Genomic DNA, 18,226 nt, shown 5'->3' with positions numbered 1-18,226 from the left:
GACACCCTCACAAGTCTGCCACACCAAAGGTCAGTGATAAACTGGCGAAAACAAAACCGACACCGTCACGTCAACAGAAATACGCCCACACTATCACGACACATGAATGCACGCAGCGGTCTTTCAACCGCGGTATTCCATTGGCGGTACACACCGCCGCGCTCAAAATACACACACTCTTACAAAACACTGCCACATTGGACAATTCAGAATACCACACCTGATACACATACACACACCACTCCCACACATTCAATACAATATAAAACACACACCCACATCACCCACAAACCCCTACGACCAAAAGTTCTGAAATAAGGCCAGAGAGAGACAGCACCAGCAAGAACAACAGCATCCACAGGCACACAACACCATCACCCACACAACTTCCACGCACCTCACACAACACACCACTACATATCACCACACATTCCACCCCACACATCACCTACACCACCCCATGGCACGGCAAAGACACCCCAGGTTCTCGGAGGAGGAGCTCAGGGTCATGGTGGAGGAAATCGTCCGGGTAGTGCCACAGCTATTCGGAGCACAAGTGCAGCACACCTCCATTGCAAGGAAGATGGAGCTATGGCGAAGAATAGTGGACAGGGTCAACGCAGTGGGACAGCACCCAAGAAATCGGGAGGACATCAGTAAGAGGTAGATCGACCTACGGGGAAGGTGCGTTCCGTGGACTCAAGACACCACCTGGCGGTTCAGCGAACTGGCGGAGGACCCCCACCTCCTCCCCCACAACTAACAACATGGGAGGAGCAGGTCTTGGCGATTCTGCATCCTGGGGGCCTCACAGGAGTAGATGGAGGAATGGACTCTGGTAAGTCAAACCTTTACTGTTACATCCCCCACCCTACCTGCATGCTATCACATACCCCCACCCTCACCCCCAGCACCCCAACTCCTCACATATGTCCCAACATCACAAACCACCCATCCCGACACCAAGCCCTGCATGCAACAACGCATAGACACCCATCACCAAAGCATGCCCACTGCACATTCCCATACACCCCCCTAAACCATCATCACACAAGGTCCCACACAGGAATGCTAGCACTGGGGTACACGGTCACCCACCCATTGCACACCATTACACACACAGATTTAATAAACATCCTTTTATACCCCTGCAGGACCCCTACCCAACTTCACCGGACAGGAGGGTCCACACATGTCCACACCACCAACAGAAGAGGCCCACAGTGATGACAGCACCTCTGTCCAACTGGATCTAGATGACCAGCCCGGACCATCGGGGACCTCAGGACTGTCGGTTCCCCTCACACAGGCACAGGCCACCACAGACCTTCCCCCCTCTGGAAACACCAGCACAGCACCCAACCAGCGGGCCCATACCTCCGTCCCCAGGACACGTCAATCAGCAGTGTGTCCACCACTACAGGGAACCCAGGATAACCCACCACCCCAACAACAACAGGGACCTGGGGGCAGTAGTAGTGGGCACACGGTCCATGGGACAGAGGCCCAGGAACACAGTGGAACTGGGAGGGCTGCTGTGCGACAGGGGGCGGACAGGCCAAGGTAACCCACTCTCCTCCATCATGGGAGCCTACCACCACTCCCAGGAGACGATGGCAACGGTACTGGCCAAGTTTCAGGAGACCCAGCGCATGCAGGAGGAACAGTATATGGGCTTCAGGGAGGAACTCAGAACCATCAGCTCCATCCTGGGCACCATCGTAGGGGTGCTGAAGGAACTACTCAACACCAGGAGGGACACTGTGGCACTTCAAGGGGCCCCTGACACTAGCATGGACGATAAACTGCCCACCACATCCGCCGGCGCTATTGGACAGGACGCCCCGCCACAGGATCACCACACCAGCACCCCACCCCCTGTAGACGGAGAACACCCCGCAAACGGTCTCTGAGATCCAGGACAAAGACAGAGCACAATGCCAAGACCCCTGCCAAGAAAGGAGACCACCCTGATTGTCATCCTACTGTCCCACTTTGTCACCCTGTCCACACTTTAACTGCCCCAGCTCCACTTCCTATGCTCATATGGGCAATGCACCTGTGAGACTAATAGACTGGACTCTGCCATGGACACTCCTCCACCATCACCCCTCACTATTTCACTACCCCCTCCAATATTGAGCATTTAAATAAACACACCTAAAGCACAAAACGATCTGGAGTCTGTCTGTGATTTCGAAATAGTGTATTAGCAATTGCAGTGCTAAAATGTTTTTTAAATAGTAATGTCAACATACCTATGTCACACAGCTCTAGTCCATGAGGAATCTAAGCAGATGTCACACAGTGGGACCCACATCTGTGAAATCGTAAGGGAAAGTGACAACTCAGTGACCATACACTGGGTGAAAACGACAGACAGGAGAGAGGTAGTAGTGTCAAAGTACATGTAGTAGGCAGGTTTGGATTCCTACCTGTGTCTCACTGGAAATATTGCAGGATCACTGAGTCCCTGTTGTGCATGTCTTCTTCCTCTGCTTCCTCCTCATCACTGTCCACAGGCTCCACAGCTGCCACAACACCGCCATCTGGACCATCCTCCTGCAGAAAAGGCACCTGTCGTCGCAAAGCCAATTTGTGAAGCAAACAGCAGGCCACGATGATCTGGCACACCTTCTTTCGTGAGTAGAATAGGGATCCACCGGTCATATGGAGGCACCTGAACCTCGCCTTCAGGAGGCCAAAGGTCTGCTCGATCACGCTCCTAGTTCGCCTATGGGCCTCATTGTAGCGTTCCTCTGCCCTGGTCCTGGGATTCCTCACTGGGTCAGTAGGCATGACAGGTTGGGGTAACCAGAGTCACCTGCAAATGGCGAGGGACAACTGTTGGACACACACTAACCTGTAGGGATAACCACCGGACAACCATTCCCAATGACTTGCTTCCAGGTGCTCACCTAATAGCCACACACTGTGCCTCTGGAGTTGCCCCATCACATAAGGGGTTGCTGCTATTCCGCAGGATGTAGGCGTCATGCACTGAGCCAGGGAACATGGCATTCACATGGGAGATGTACTGGTCTGCCAAACATACCATCTGTACATTCACAGAATGATAACTCTTCGGGGTTCTGTACACCTGTTCACTCTTGTGGAGGGGGGACCAAAGCCACACGGGTTCCATCAATGGCACCTATGATGTTGGGGATATGTCCCTGGGCATAGAAATCACCTTTCACTGTAGGCAAATCCTCCACCTGAGGGAAAACGATGTAGCTCCGCATGTGTTTCAGAAGGGCAGACAACAGTCTGGACAATACGTTGGTAAACATAGGCTGGGACATCCCTGATGCCATGGCCACAGTTGTTTGAAATGACCCACTTGCAAGGAAATGGAGCACTGACAGCACCTGCACTTGACGGGGGATTCCTGTGGGACGGCAGATTGCTGACATCAGGTCTGGCTCCAACTGGGTACACAGTTCCTGGATTGTGGCACGGTCAAGACTGAAGGTGATTATCAAATGCCGCTCCTCCATTGTCGACAGGTCCACCAACGGTCGGTACACCGGAGGATGCTGCCATCTCCTCACATGTCCCAGCGGACGGTGCCTATGAAGGACAAGAGCGAGCACAGAGTCAACCAACTCAGAGGTACGTACCCACAGTTTACACAGAACACCATTCATACACAAAAGGTGGCCTGTATGTGTGTGGAGTCTAGGCCTAGGTATGTGTGACGCAGTTGTAAATGAAGCCATGTGGGCCCCTGAAATGGCGGCTGCCTGACCTCTGAAGTGGAACAATGGGATGTGAGGTAACTGCGCTGGCGTTGTACACTGTTGCAGTAGGCGGTCGAAGACTGCTGCGCAATGCTGCATTGGTTAACATTGGACCCTATGGGTCACAGGAGCCAATGACGATGTACGCCGGCGTTGACGGTACGCACCGCCGCGGACGTGACTGCCATTTTCTATCACTTCAATCACTCTATACCTGATCTTCAACAGGAGAGGACCTACACTGCAAGTGCTGCTGTGACCTCGGTCTGGAAGAGACAATGGCTCGTGCGTCTGGGGAAAGGGCCCCTGACTTCACATCGGAGGAGTTGGAGAAACTCGTGGACGGGGTCGTCCCCCAGTACACGCTACTCTACGGTCCTCCAGACAAACAGGTAAGTACACAGGGAGCATGTTGTATGGGCTATGCCTCTGTGGAGAGGGCTGGATGCAAGAAGGAAGGGGACAGAGTGCTATGTGCATGAAAGACGGTGAATGCATGTGCCACATGGCAAGGGTAGGGATGGGGGCCAATCACTGTGACGGTGCAGTTGGTAATGACTTCTCTTTTTCCCCTGTTCATTTCAGGTAGGTCAGTGCCCACCAGAAGAAAGATATTTGGCGTGCCATCGCCAAGGACGTCTGGACCCTGGGGGTCTACCACAGACGGAGCACCCACTGCCGTAAAAGATGGGAGGACATTCGCCGCTGGAGCAAGAAGATGGCGGAGGCTCAGCTGGGGATGGCCTCCCAACGTGGGAGGGGTGCCTATCACACCATGACCCCCCTGATGTTCAGGATCCTGGCGGTAGCCTACCCGGAGTTGGAAGGGCACTTGAGGGCATCACAGCAGACACAAGGGGGTGAGTACACTCTCATTATGCTGACTTTGCGGGCAGTGGAGGTGTCTGGGTGGGGGAGGATGGCTGTGGGTTTCCCTAGGCCAGGGCGAGTTCCGTTGGCAAGGCCCCTCCGTAAGGCAGGCCATGTGGAAACCCACCCCACCTCTGTAGAGTGCCAAGTACAGCTATTTATGCCCTTGTGTCATCTATGTGTGCAGATGTCGTCCATAGCCTTGTAGGCCATTTCCCAGGAATTGAACAGTGGATTCCAAGAGCGCGGCATAGTGCAGGGGCCTTCTGTGTCTGTCGTGTCCTCCAACGGTAGCGGTAATCGATGCACTCAACATGTCTTTCTTCTGTCATTCCCCCCCTTTTTTGTGGTCTCCCCGTTCTTGTGTGCATTAGCATCATCAGGCGGAGGAGCAGTGGCACCAGAGCACGAGGGAGCTGCATCCCACATGGCCCTGGAGGACGAGACTACGGACTCGGAATTCGCCAGTGGGACGGAGGGCGAGGGGAGCTCCACGGCAGGGACAGGAGCTCACACCAGTGACACAGACTCGTCCTCTGATGGGAGCTCCCTTGTGGTGGCGGCAACATCTGTGCCCCCTGCATCTACAGGTACAGCCACCACCCCCCCACCAGCACCGCCCTCCCAGCAGCCCCTCAGCCTTCGTCCCGTGCCCGCTCACCCAGGAGGGTGGGCATCACCTTCGCCCCAGGCACCTCAGGCCCTGCCTCAGTCACCCCTGCTGCCCTCAGTGAGGAGGCCATTGACTTCCTCAGGTCCCTCAATGTTGGGCAGTCTACCATTTTGAATGCCATCCAGGGTGTAGAAAGGCAGTTGCAACAAGCCAATGCATTCCTGGAGGGCATTCATTCTGGTCAGGCAGCCCTTCACTGAGCTTTTCAGACTCTGGCCTCAGCACTGATGGCAGCCATTGTCCCCGTCTCTAGCCTCCCCCCCCCATCTTCCTCCAGCCAGTCCCAATGCCCTGTACCTCTGCCTATCCCAAGCACACCATCAGACCAGCCTGCACACACCTCAACACACAAGGGAAGCTCAGGCAAACATAAGCACCACACATACCACAGGCACTCACGCAAGCAACACACACATGCAGACACACCAACATCCACTACCTCCACTGTGTCCCCCTCCTAGTCGTCTCCCTTCTCCCTCCCAGTCTCGTCTACACTCACACCTGCATGCACTACCTCTACAGCCACTACGTCCCTCACCAGCACACCCACCAGCACACCCCGCTGACGTGCAGTCACCACTCCCACTACCATTCACACGTCCCCTGTGTCCTCTCCCAGTGTGTCTGTGATGCCCCCTCCCAAGATACACAAACCCAGCACACACCCACCCAACAGCCATCCACCTCACGACAGCCTCCAGCGCATGCACCTTCACCCAAAGTCACCAAACGTACACCTCCTACTACCACCACCTCTTCCTCCACTCCCAAACCCCCTCCAGCTACCCGTCCCAGTGTGTCCCAAAAACTTTTCCTGTCCACCCTTGACCTTTTTCCCACACCTCCCCCACCCCGTCCATCTCATAGGTCCCGAAGTTGCACCTCAGCCACAACATCTCCGGGACCAGTGGTGCCTGTAATCACCGGTATATGGAGTGCACCGGCCACCAGGATAGCCAGTGTGGCACGGAGACACAGCTCAGACAGTCCCCCACCTGTGAAGCATCAGAAGTTGGCCAGTGCCCGGCGGGAGAGGGGGAAGACTCCAGCCACCAAAGCCGCTACCAGGGGTCCCGTTGGGAGTGTGGAGTCAGCTGTGACACCTTCCAAGGTGGGGAAGGGCCGCAAGAAACCCGGCAAGTCTGGGAAGAGTAGCACGGCGGAGAAGACCGCCATCATCCCAGCTGCCCAGGAGGCCATTGCCAGCCCCAGCCCAGCTGCCCAGGAGGCCACCACCAGCCCCAGCCCAGCTGCCCAGGAGGCCACCGCCAGCCACAGCCTAGCTGCCCAGGAGGCCACTGCCAGCCCCAGCCCAGCTGCCCAGGAGGCCACCGCCAGCCCCAGCCCAGCTGCCCAGGAGGCCACCGCCAGCACCAGCCCAGCTGCCCAGGAGGCCACCGCCAGCCTCAGCCCAGCTGCCCAGGAGGCCACCGACAGCCCCAGCCCAGCTGCCCAGGAGGCCACCGCCAGCACCAGCCACGCTAGTCCATGAAGGACCACCAGCGCAAGCACCGCTGGGCCATGAAGGACCGCCAGCACAAGCACCACTGGGCCATGAAGGACTGCCAGCACCAGCACCGCTGAACAGGGCACCGCCATCTTAAGCACCGCTGAACAGGGCACCGCCATCTGAAGCACCGCTGAACAGGGCACCGCCATCTCAAGCACTGCTGAACAGGGCACCGCCATCTCAAGCACCGCTGAACAGGGAACCACCCTCTCAAGCACCGCTGAACAGGGCATCGCCATCTGATGCACCGCTGAACAGGGCACCACCAACTCAAGCACCGCTGAACAGGGCACCGCCATCTGAAGCACCGCTGAACAGGGCACCGCCATCTGAAGCACCGCTGAACAGGGCACCGCCATCTCAAGCACCGCTAGCCCATGAGCGGCAGGGGCACTGATGCAACTGGGTCCGTCACGGGGTGAGTGATGCACTCTGGGCACCAGTCCCCCTCCAGAACCAGTGGAGAGACCCATCCACTACCTCTGTCCTTCACAGGATGAAACACTCTGGGCACCAGTCCCCCTCCGGAACCAGTGGAGAGATCCATCCACTCCCTCGGTCCTTCACAGGATGAAGCACTCTGGGCACCAGTCCCCCTCCAGAACCAGTGGAGAGATCCATCCACTCCCTCTGTCCTTCACAGGATGAAACACTCTGGGCACCAGTCCCCCTCCAGAACACGTGGATACTGTCATCCACTACCTCTGTCCTTCACAGGATGAAGCACTCTGGGAACCAGTGGAGACTGTTATCCACTTGAGAGACTGTGGCTTTGCACTCCCCAGGATTGTACACTGGGCAAGCCACCCACTGTAGAGACTTGAGAGACTGTGACCTTGCACTCCCCAGGATGGAACAGTGGGCAAGCCACCCACTTGTGAGACTTGAGAGACTGTGGCTTTGCACTCCCCAGGATTGTACAGTGGGCAAGCCACCCACTGTAGAGACTTGATAGACTGTGGCTTTGCACCCCCAGGATGGAACAGTGGGCAAGCCACCCACTGTAGAGACTTGAGAGACTTAGGCCCGTATTTATACTTTTTGACGCTAAACTGCGCTAACGCAGTTTAGCGTAAAAAAAATTTGCGCCGGCTAACGCCATTCTGAAGCGCCATGCGGGCGCCGTATTTATTGAATGGCGTTAGCCGGCGCAAGCAGACCGGCGCTGCCTGGTGTGCGTGGAAAAAAACCACGTACACCAGGCAGCGCCGGCGTAGGGAAAAATGGCGTTAGGGCGTCTTAAAAATGGTGCAAGTCAGGTTGACGCAAAAAAATTGCCTCCAACCGATTTGCGCCATTTTTAACGACGCCCAGACGCCATTTACATGACTCCTGTCTTAGTAAAGACAGGAGTCATGCCCCCTTGCCCAATGGCCATGCCCAGGGGACTTATGTCCCCTGGGCATGGTCATTGGGCATTGTGGCATGTAGGGAGGCACAAATCAGGCCCCCCTATGCCAAAAAAAAAATATAAAAATGTTTTTTTTATACTTACCTGAACTTACCTGAATGTCCCTGGGGTGGGTCCCTGTCCCTGGGGTGGGTCCCTCCATCCTTGGGTGTCCTCCTGGGGTGGGCAAGGGTGGCAAGGGGGGTCCCTGGGGGCATGGGAGGGCAGCTGTGGGCTCATTTTGAGCCCACAGGTCCCTTAACGCCTGCCTTGACCCAGGCGTTAAAAAGCGGCGCAAATGCGGGTTTTTTTGACCCGCCCACTCCCGGGCGTGATTTTTGCCCGGGAGTATAAATACGACGCATTTGCGTCGCAGTAATTTTTTTGGACGGGAACGCCTACTTTGCATCTCATTAACGCAAGGAAGGCGTTCACGCAAAAAAATGACGCTCTTTACTCCTACTTTGGCGCTAGACGCGTCTAACGCCAAAGTATAAATATGGCGTTAGTTTTGCGCCGAATTTGCGTCGAAAAAAACAACGCAAATTTGGCGCAAACGGAGTATAAATATGCCCCTTAGGCTTTGCACTCCCCAGGATGGAACAGTGGGCAAGCCACCCACTGTAGAGACTTGAGAGACCGTGGCTTTGCACTTCCCAGGATGGAACAGTGGGCAACCCACCCACTATAGAGACTTGTGAGACTGTGGCTTTGAACTCCTCAGGATTGAACAGTGGGCAAACCACCCACTGTAGAGACTTGAGAGACTGTGGCTTTGCACTCCCCAGGATGGAACAGTGGGCAACCCACCCACTGTAGAGACTTGTGAGACTGTCGCTTTGCATTCCCCAGGATGGAACAGTGGGCATGTGGCCCCCTCGTGGATATTGCCTCGTGCACTCAAGCGGCTGAGTTGCCTCCCCTTTCCCTCCCCCTGAGGTGCCTGTTTTCTTGCTGTCTGATGCCCCTGCAGTGTTCTCTCTGTCATGGTCGGGGATCTTGTGTGGGCCTCGCCCATACCGTGTGGTCCCAGTGTTCCACAGACTTTCTTTGTGCAGTACCTGGACTACTATGCCTGGTATTTATTTTGTACATTGTGTATATGTATATATTTCTGCCTACTTGTTTTTAATATATTCCGATGGTTACACTCATTTTCTTTGGTCTGTGCATTCTTCTGGGGGGGCTTGGGGGGTGCAACTGTGATGTATTGCTATGCATTAGTGTGTGTGTTGTGGTGGGTGAGGGTGGGGGTATTGCGTGTGTGTGTCCCTGTTTTTTCCCTCCCCCCTCCCCTGTTGTAGGTGCAGTACTCACCGTGGTCTTTGCCGCCGGCGTTCGTGCTCCTGGTAGAGGAGCAGGAAGACTATTGCAGGTAGAATTTGGAGTTCCGGTTCCATGGTGTCCTCGTTCCTCGTGGAGTGTGTAGAGGTGAGCGTTTTCCCTTCGAAATTCCTGTTTTAGCCGTGTTTTTATCCGCGGTGAATCCGCCCCGGAAAAGGTGGCGGATTGGCCTGTCATAATATTGTGGGCGGCACATTGTCTCCTGCTTGTCTGTTGGCGGTGACCGCCGCGCTGTTTGTTTGTACCGCCGTGGCGGTCGGAGTGTTAAAGTGGCTGTCTTTGTTGCCGGTTTCCGCCACGGTCGTAATTGCAATTTTTTACCGCTGGCCTGTTGGCGGTCTTACCGCCGCTTTAACACCGTCTGCCAGGGTTGTAATGGCCACCTAAGTCTTTAATAAAATCATGATTTTCTACCAATCCCTGCTGTGGAAAATCTGAATTACCGGTAATTAAATGTAAAAGGTAATTCTAATGTTAGCCAATGGGAGAGGTAGGGCTTGCAGGACTGTAATGTGAATCTAAGAGTTTTCACTACCAGGACTTGTAAAACTAAAATGTCCCTCTTTTTAAGTACACTGAACCCTGCCCTCTGGGCTGTCTAGGGTCTACCCTAGAGGACTTACATGTATTAATAAACAAGGTTTGGGACTGGCAAACATTATTTTGCCAGGTCGACATAGCAGTTTAAAACTCTACACACAGACGGCAATGGCAGACTTGAGACATGTGCAAAGTGCTACTTAAATGGGTGGCACAATCAGTGCTTATGCCCACTAGTAGTATTTAATTTACAGGTCCTGGGCACAGGCAGTACAACTTTACTACAGACTTACAGGTAAATGGAATATGCCAATTGGATATCAGCCAATTCCACCATGTTTTTTAAGGATCTAGCACATGTGCTTTACCACTGGTTAGCGGTGATAAAGTGCACAGAATCCTAAAGCCAGCAAAAACCAAGTCAGCAAAACAGAAGGGTTGAAGGCAAATAGTTAGGGGAAACAACACGGAAAGGATGCCAGGTTTAACACTATGAAATCTCTGACTATTGAAGACATCCTTTATTGGCCTATTCCCTCTTGAATAAAGGAAACACAGATCTTCCTTGGGTTTGCCAAGTATTACCAAACTTTCATCAAGAGTAAGAATTTCTCCCAGTTAGACTCTTCAATTACTGATCTACTCAGGAAAAACAAGACCTTTCATCATAATCATAGTGCTACTGTAGCATTTGGAAGACTAAAGAGCATTTGAGCGTTCCTCTTACAGCAACATGATGCCTTGATTTTGTCCTTGAGATAGTTGCCTCAGATCTTGCTATAGAAACAGTTTTGATTCAGTTCAGTCAAGATGGAGGAAGAGTGTCTTTTCGCCTTTTTTTTTTCAGAAAAGTTTTCTCCAGAAAAAATAAACTATTCCAATTTGTAGAAAGACTTTTTGGCTATAATGGCAGCCTTAATCGAGTGGAGACACGTTTTACTTGGAGCCCAATTTCAAGATCACAGAAATCTGCAAGTGCTTTAACAGGCTGAATGTTGGAAATGTAGACAAGCCTACTGCACATTCTTTTTTCAGAAATTTGATTTTTGTTTTTCTTATCTACATTCCTGGTTCTGAAAATATTAGTTCTGTTATATTGTCTCGGTGACACTTTGAATTAGAGAATTCCAGGACCATGAAAAAATAATTGCCCCTGAAGCCTTCATTACCTCAACCCCACAACACTTCCACATTTGTTGAAACAATCTGCCAAGAGAAAAGTCATCATATTCTTTATGACCTAGAAAAACATTTTCATTGATTTCAGTCAAAAAAATACAAATGGTCTAATTTGTGTTAAAAAAAACAATGTATTCCCTCCAGACACTCACAAAGAATAATATTGCAGCTCTGTCAGGACTCCTTGATATTTGAACATAAAGGGAAAAGTGTCACTGAACACTTTTTTCCCAATTTTTTTTATTTTGTTTTTGTAACAAGTAAACAATGGGCACACAGATGTGTGTAAAAAACAACAATGTACAGGCAATAGCAATTCTTCATTAGGTACCTGCAGTAGCATGATATATCCAATCCAATAATCAGGTAGCGCAGCACACATCACCTCACAAATCATCTTGCTTAAAGCTTCTGAAGAAGACTGATACATAATTCAGGTGAGGCCACTGCTTCTTAATCAATCATAGCTACTGCATAATATTTACCCAGGACCCCAAAAGTTTGCATATTTCTTGGGACAAGCTCTGGCTTTTTGTGTGACTTTCTCCGCAGCCATGTACATGTCCATCGTCTCCGCCACTCCTCAAGATTGGGTAGTTCAGATGCTTCACATTGCTTGGTGACGTCAAGTTTTGCCACCACTAGACCTAAATTACAAAAGATAAGCTGGGCTCCTGGGAGATCCACGTCTGTGGGGAAGCCAAGGAGTAAGTATTTAGGATCCACCTGTAGTTCAGGAGCTTACCTAGCTCAGTTAATATGTCAGCGCAGTACACGTTGACAGTGGGGCACTTCTAGAGTGTGTGAAAGAAGGAGCCCTCTATCTGCCTACATCTTAAGCAGTTCGGTGTCTTGCCCATCCTTGTGGAGTCTAGATCGGTCATAATAGACTCTAAGTAGCATCTTGAGCTGTATAAGACACAATTGTGACTTTATAGCCACCTTTCTCTGATGAATTATGGCTGCCTCCCAATCCTTACTATCTAGCTTTCCCACAAATCTGTCCCACTTTTCCTTTAGTTTCAGCAGATTGTCAGGTATATTATTGTTTGTGGTCTTGTAAGTGTAGAAGACTGCCTTCACTAACAATTCCCACTGCAGCAACCTCCCTTCTAATGGAGCATATTCTGTGGCATTCATTGTGTCAATCCCCTCAGCTCGCAATGCATTCTAAAATTGCATATACTTATAATGTTGAGTAGTTGTGAGGTGATAGTCCCGCTGTAGGGAGCTAAAAGGAACTAAGGGCCATATGTACGAACACTTTTTCCCATAGACACAGAATGGGTAAAAACCTTTGCTACATCTGGCCCTAAGTTCCCATTCTCAAGAAAATCCTCTAGTTTGGAAATCCCAATGTGATTCCATGCTCAGAAGCCTTTCAGTTTCCCAATCTCTTTGAGTCTTGTCCCCAGCCACAGCGGTGTCTCCCTTGTATGTCTCCCCACCCATCCCATGCATCTCTCAGCCCTGTTCCAGGCCTGCATAGCCACTTGGGTTGCCGGTAGCAGCTCCCATATACCTTTGCTGCCCTACAGGTAATGATGATAGGGCCTGGCTTGAAATTGGAGGCACTCAAATAGGTAGGTTGATGACCTCCGGGTGCGTACCTCCAGTCATTAATGACGATCAAATGGGCCCCCAAATAGTATGCCCGATATCCGTGAGAGATAGTCCTCCATTATCCTGGTTTCGCTGCAAGGTGTGTATCGCCACCCTTGGGTTGCCTCCATCACATAAAAGTTTGCGGACCTCTTCATTAATCCTGGAAAAGTAGTAATCCGGTATACCGTGATATGTATTTTGCAGGCTATATAGAAATGTTGGTAGGGAGATTATTTTGAACATTGCTGCTCAACCTAGTAGCATCATTGGTAGTTTCCTCCACCGGTCCACATCTGCCTGAAACTTCACCACTATTTGGTGAAGATTGTGGTCTAGATCTTGCTCCCTGTCCTGGGTGACCAAGATGCCCAAGTACTTAAACCCCTCCCTCCGTATGTGTAGCTTTCTGGGTAGGTGTGTTAAGTCACACTCTTCCCCAAGGGCGTAGAGACTAGATTTGTCCCATTTTATGGTGGAGTAACTGAAGAATTGATCTGAAAGAAGTTCTTGTGACTACCTCTGTGGCACCATGTCACAAGTTTTATTAGATCCTACCATACCACAAGCTTTATCAGGTCCTTCGTGATCTGGCACTAAGCAAATCTTAAACAAAGAAAAGCCAGGTTATTATTAACATCTGAAGTTCACTTCAACCACAGTGAAATCATCTCTACAGATTTTATAGTAGATCTTCCCCCAACTGAAAGTTGCACTACTATAATGGTAACTATGTATTTGTACACTTAGATAGCTCATTTTATAGCTCTTTTCAAGTTACCCACTGTGTCAAGAATGGCTCAGGTCTTCTACTCTGACATGTTTAGACTTCATGGATTACTGATGTTGTTAGTTATGTTTATTTGTAAAGTGCGCAATCACCTGTGAGGGCAATGTGCAGTTGTGTATGCCTAGCCCCACCTAGGGTTGATTGGTTAAGTGAAAAGTCAGGTCTCCATGTTCTTGCAGAATTCAAGAAGAAAGGAGGAGGAGGGGAGGCTCTGATGTGGAGTGGAAGGTCATTCCACGCTTTAGGAGCAATTTGAGAGAACACTCTTGATCTGGTTCTGAGTATGCATGGGATGTGTGTGAATAGGGGTACTGCAGAGGGGAGGTTTCCGGGTGATTAGTGGAAGGAGATGTGACTGTTTGGGTAGGTGGAGCCCAAGTTGTATAAAGCCTTAAATGTGTGTGAGGAATTTGAAATGAGTGTGTTTGTGTATTGGGCACTAGGGAAGTTCCCTGAGGTGTGATGTGAGTTCTGTGTGGGAAGTTGAGGCTGAGTCTGGCTGCTGAGGTCTTGATGGTTTGTAGTCTTCTGGTGAGTTCCTGGGTGGTCCCAGTGTAGAGAGTGTTCTTAAAGTCCAACTTGCTAGTCACTAGATCGGGTGTGATGGTTTTTCTAGTGTTGCTATGAAGCCATTTGAAGATCTGTTTCCGCATCTTCAGGGTGTAGAAGCAGGATGCAATGACAAAACTGACCTGTGCTCTCATTTCCAGTTTGCTGTTGCTAATGATTCCAATGATGATTCTGAGGTTCCTGATGTGGATGCTGGGTGTGGATGGGTTCTGAGTTTGGCCAGTCACCAGTTGGAGTCCCAAGGTGAAAAGTTCTTGCAGAAGATCACTACCTCAGATCTGCCAAGTTCAATACAAATCTCACAGTATGAGGAGGAGTCGGGCCTTGGAAAGAGCATAGCCTCATGCAGAGAAGCACCTAAGAGGCACTTTTGTCTCTATCCTGTCCCCAAACACCCTCCTCTAAAAAAGTTTTTTTTTAAACGTGCGTGTGTCACGTGGTTGTACCATGTGAGATGGCAGGCCTGCTACCTCTGTCCTGTCAGTATTCAGCTTGAGGCAGTTGATTTTCATCCAGTTAGTGACTTCGGTCATGCAGCCGGAAAACTTGTTTCTTTTGTTGAGGTCATGGAAAATCATCTCTGACCACGGCTTCAATACACCTGTACATTTTGGAAATAACTGTTTAATACACTTGGGAGGCATACTTATGAGCCCCTTGTACTGCTGTTGTTGTGAGCCACTCACCTGAACTCCAGGTAGTTCCCATGGAGCAATGCTAATTCCAGAATCACAGTGAGAACTGACAGGACAGCAGTGAAGGACACACTGCAACCCTAAGAGTTTCTAAGTCAAAGGGGGGTTGGGATGAGAGAGAAAGAGAGAAATACCAGGACTTATTTGTATTTCTCTACTCCGGGCACTGCTGGGCTCAAGAATATCTAGAGTCTGGTTCTGGATTCAGGACACTGGCAATCAGGATTAATCAGATATGAGGGTTTGAACTTGGATTTCCCTGTCATGAAACCACACTTTAAAACAGGAAAAACTACATAGGTCATTGACATTAACTAATGTCAAATCACCATACCAATAATTCACACTAGAAACATTCCCCAATGTGATTCAAGAATTATCCAGGAATTATCATGAACTGGAATTATCATGTAAAAGGATTTCCACTGAGAAAAAATAACTGGGTTAATCACAACAAACTACTTCAAATTCTTCAGTAGTTCAAGAGTCTCAAGAGTTCAAGGTTCACATGCAATTATGCAGTGGCAACCAGATTATAGTTTTCAATTGTCCCAAAAGACTTTAGAACACCAACATCAGATGCCGACTGAGAAAACACGGATTCAAAACAAACTATGAGCACAAGATCCAGGAAGGCTCAGCTATTACAAGAAATATAACTTGTCTCTAATGTACCTTCAGTCACAAGATTGATCAGAATATTATTGCTGACTTTAGATAAGTTTGATAAATCAGCACTGATCAAGATCCGAAATTAAACATAAAAACTTGTGTTACCTTATTTGGGATGACTTGTGTCTTTTTGCCAGCACAAGAAAGCGCGATGCGAGAGATGAATTGCAAGCTGCCCGCCTTTTACGGGTACTATGGTAACAGCGGAAATACTAGGTCAAAACTCATTAAGCACATTGCTGCAAGGAGAAGCCTGTTGCTGTGAAGGTATGGTTGCTGCTGCTAAGAGAGGACTGCCACCACGAAGGGAAGGCTGGCAAAGACTGGATACAGGCATGCGTCGCTTCCAAGTTAAATGAGGCTAGGCAGGATTTAGTATGAAATTTCGGTTTTATAGCCAGCCAGAACAAGGTGCAAGGAAGCGGAACAGAGGAACTCGTCAGTCATTATTGTAATTGCACGTTTCTCAGTGGTCTTTTTTCCATGAGAAGGATCCATTAAAGAACAGGCAGTTGTCAATAGTTGACATGTGCTTCCTGGATTACCTGGGTGAGGCCCATGTGTTCAGTAGTTATCTTGATAACAAGTATTGGTGTAGATCTGCTTTAAACATTGCCGTTATGTTGATACCTGAGTTGCCAAGTACACAAGGTTACAAAGGCATAACATGATTCAAATTGCTACTGTGATGAAAAGAAAATAACATCTGTGATATCTCTCATGAGGGGGGAATAAGGCATGACTAAGGCATGACTATCCCTACTCAGAGCTGGGACCATGATAGCTGTTGTGTCACTTTGTGCAATAGAAAAGCAGCGCAAACCACCAGATCATATTTATGAAGCCACACAAAGCCACTTTGCATAGTTTTAAATGGTTTCATAAGGATGGAGTAAGGCAAGGCAGTGCAAATCACTTTGCTAGAGAGGCGTTACCTGGGTGTTGTCAGGGGCTGCTAATGAAATTTGAAAGTGGTGGGCATAGAAGTTGGGGGTGAGTTATACATAGTGAGCGAACAAAGAATGGCAAATAGGGCATTTCAAAGCAAATTTTTATAAATGATGTAGCAAGAGTATTTAGAAAGCAGTTGTGAACATGTAGTCTTCAAATATGTAAACACATTAAAAACCGTACCATATCCTAGTGTATTAAATATGTTTAACAGTTACAGTGGTGTATACATTGTACAGTGAGAGACCTTCGGGCCCTTTAAAATGTGTGCTTGTCAGGTCTAGCACTGTGTGTGTCATGAACTTTAGAAGAAAATGCTCTAACCAGGTTTGGGAAAGCACCTAGTGCTGCTGGCTGCTAGCAGCCATGAAGAACTATGTGCACACAGAGCTTTAAGTGGGATGGAAAAAGTGGGTAACTGGAAAAGGGGTGTGAATTAAACATGTAAATTACATTTCTGTAATTACCATACTGTGCCACCAGACCAGTAATTTAGTTCCTTTTTGAGTTTTCTGTTATTACATCCAGATATATAACGAACAACTGATATACACTTAAAACCATCCAGGACTATTGGCTTTGTCAATGGGTGTTAGCTGTTTAAGGTAAATAAGTACCAACAATGATTTGTATGTGAATAATTCATATTGAACATTTTCAATTCAGAAATTGTGAGACTGGAAATTAAATATTACTGAGGCCTGTCCACACCTCATCTATCTGCATATATTAGATCTCATTACTTGATTCACTACACCAGCCCAGCTAGCACACTATGCATCAGCTCACCGGTACGCACTGCATTTTCTTTCACTTTCAACTTATAAAACGTTTGACAACTGTTTATCTTCTTCACACGTTTTCACACAGAATCTCAATTTCCACTGGAATATGTGTCAATTGCTCTGTGCGCTCTGCAGAGAGGCCGATGATTGGATGACCATGTATTCTAAACACTTTCTTGACCCACTGGACAGGCACTGTGAGAATTCAAATTGCTTTAAGACTCAACTCTAGAGCTGTCGATCATGGCCTAATATTATCACAGGGCAGCAACTAGGTTAGAACTATGCATTACATAAGTGTAATATGCTACACCAAAAAAAAAAAAAAACACAAACACAACGTCCTGGAAATAGAGAACACTCCAAAGTAATACAAAATTAAGTAAACAGTTGAAATGTAAATAGGAACTAAATCGCTACCATAAATTACCTAAATTTGTAATGATTCACTCACTGCTCCGAAATAATCAGTTCTTTTGCCAGTGACCCGCAGATAAGGCACTGTCGCTTGAAGTAATGCAGTAGCAAGGCGCCAAGGCAAGCTCCGAGGACTGTGATTTTGGATTGGCTCGTCGAAGGCCGTGTTCCTTCCACCCTTGAGTTCAAAGTAGCAGCAACAGGTGTAGAACGAATTACACCACACACTTCTACTCTCGTCCTTAGTGAATACTGAAAGCACGTTTTTCACGAAAGTGTCATAATTCCAAAGCAAACTATGACAGAAAATAAAAGTGCAGGGTGCACGTTCCATGATATAAGTGTGCACGCCATAGCTTGGAATACAATGGATTACTCCGGACAGATTTATAACATGCAAGTGCAGAGAATGCACTGAGATCAGCATATGACCTTAAAAAGAGCCCGTTTAAATGTACAGCGTGGCTCTAGTGAACTAACGTGATAGTGTCATAC

The sequence above is a fragment of the Pleurodeles waltl genome, chromosome 5 (genome assembly GCF_031143425.1).
Source record: "Pleurodeles waltl isolate 20211129_DDA chromosome 5, aPleWal1.hap1.20221129, whole genome shotgun sequence".
In the NCBI taxonomy this organism is placed as follows: domain Eukaryota; kingdom Metazoa; phylum Chordata; class Amphibia; order Caudata; family Salamandridae; genus Pleurodeles; species Pleurodeles waltl.
This window is presented reverse-complemented; position numbering follows the sequence as displayed.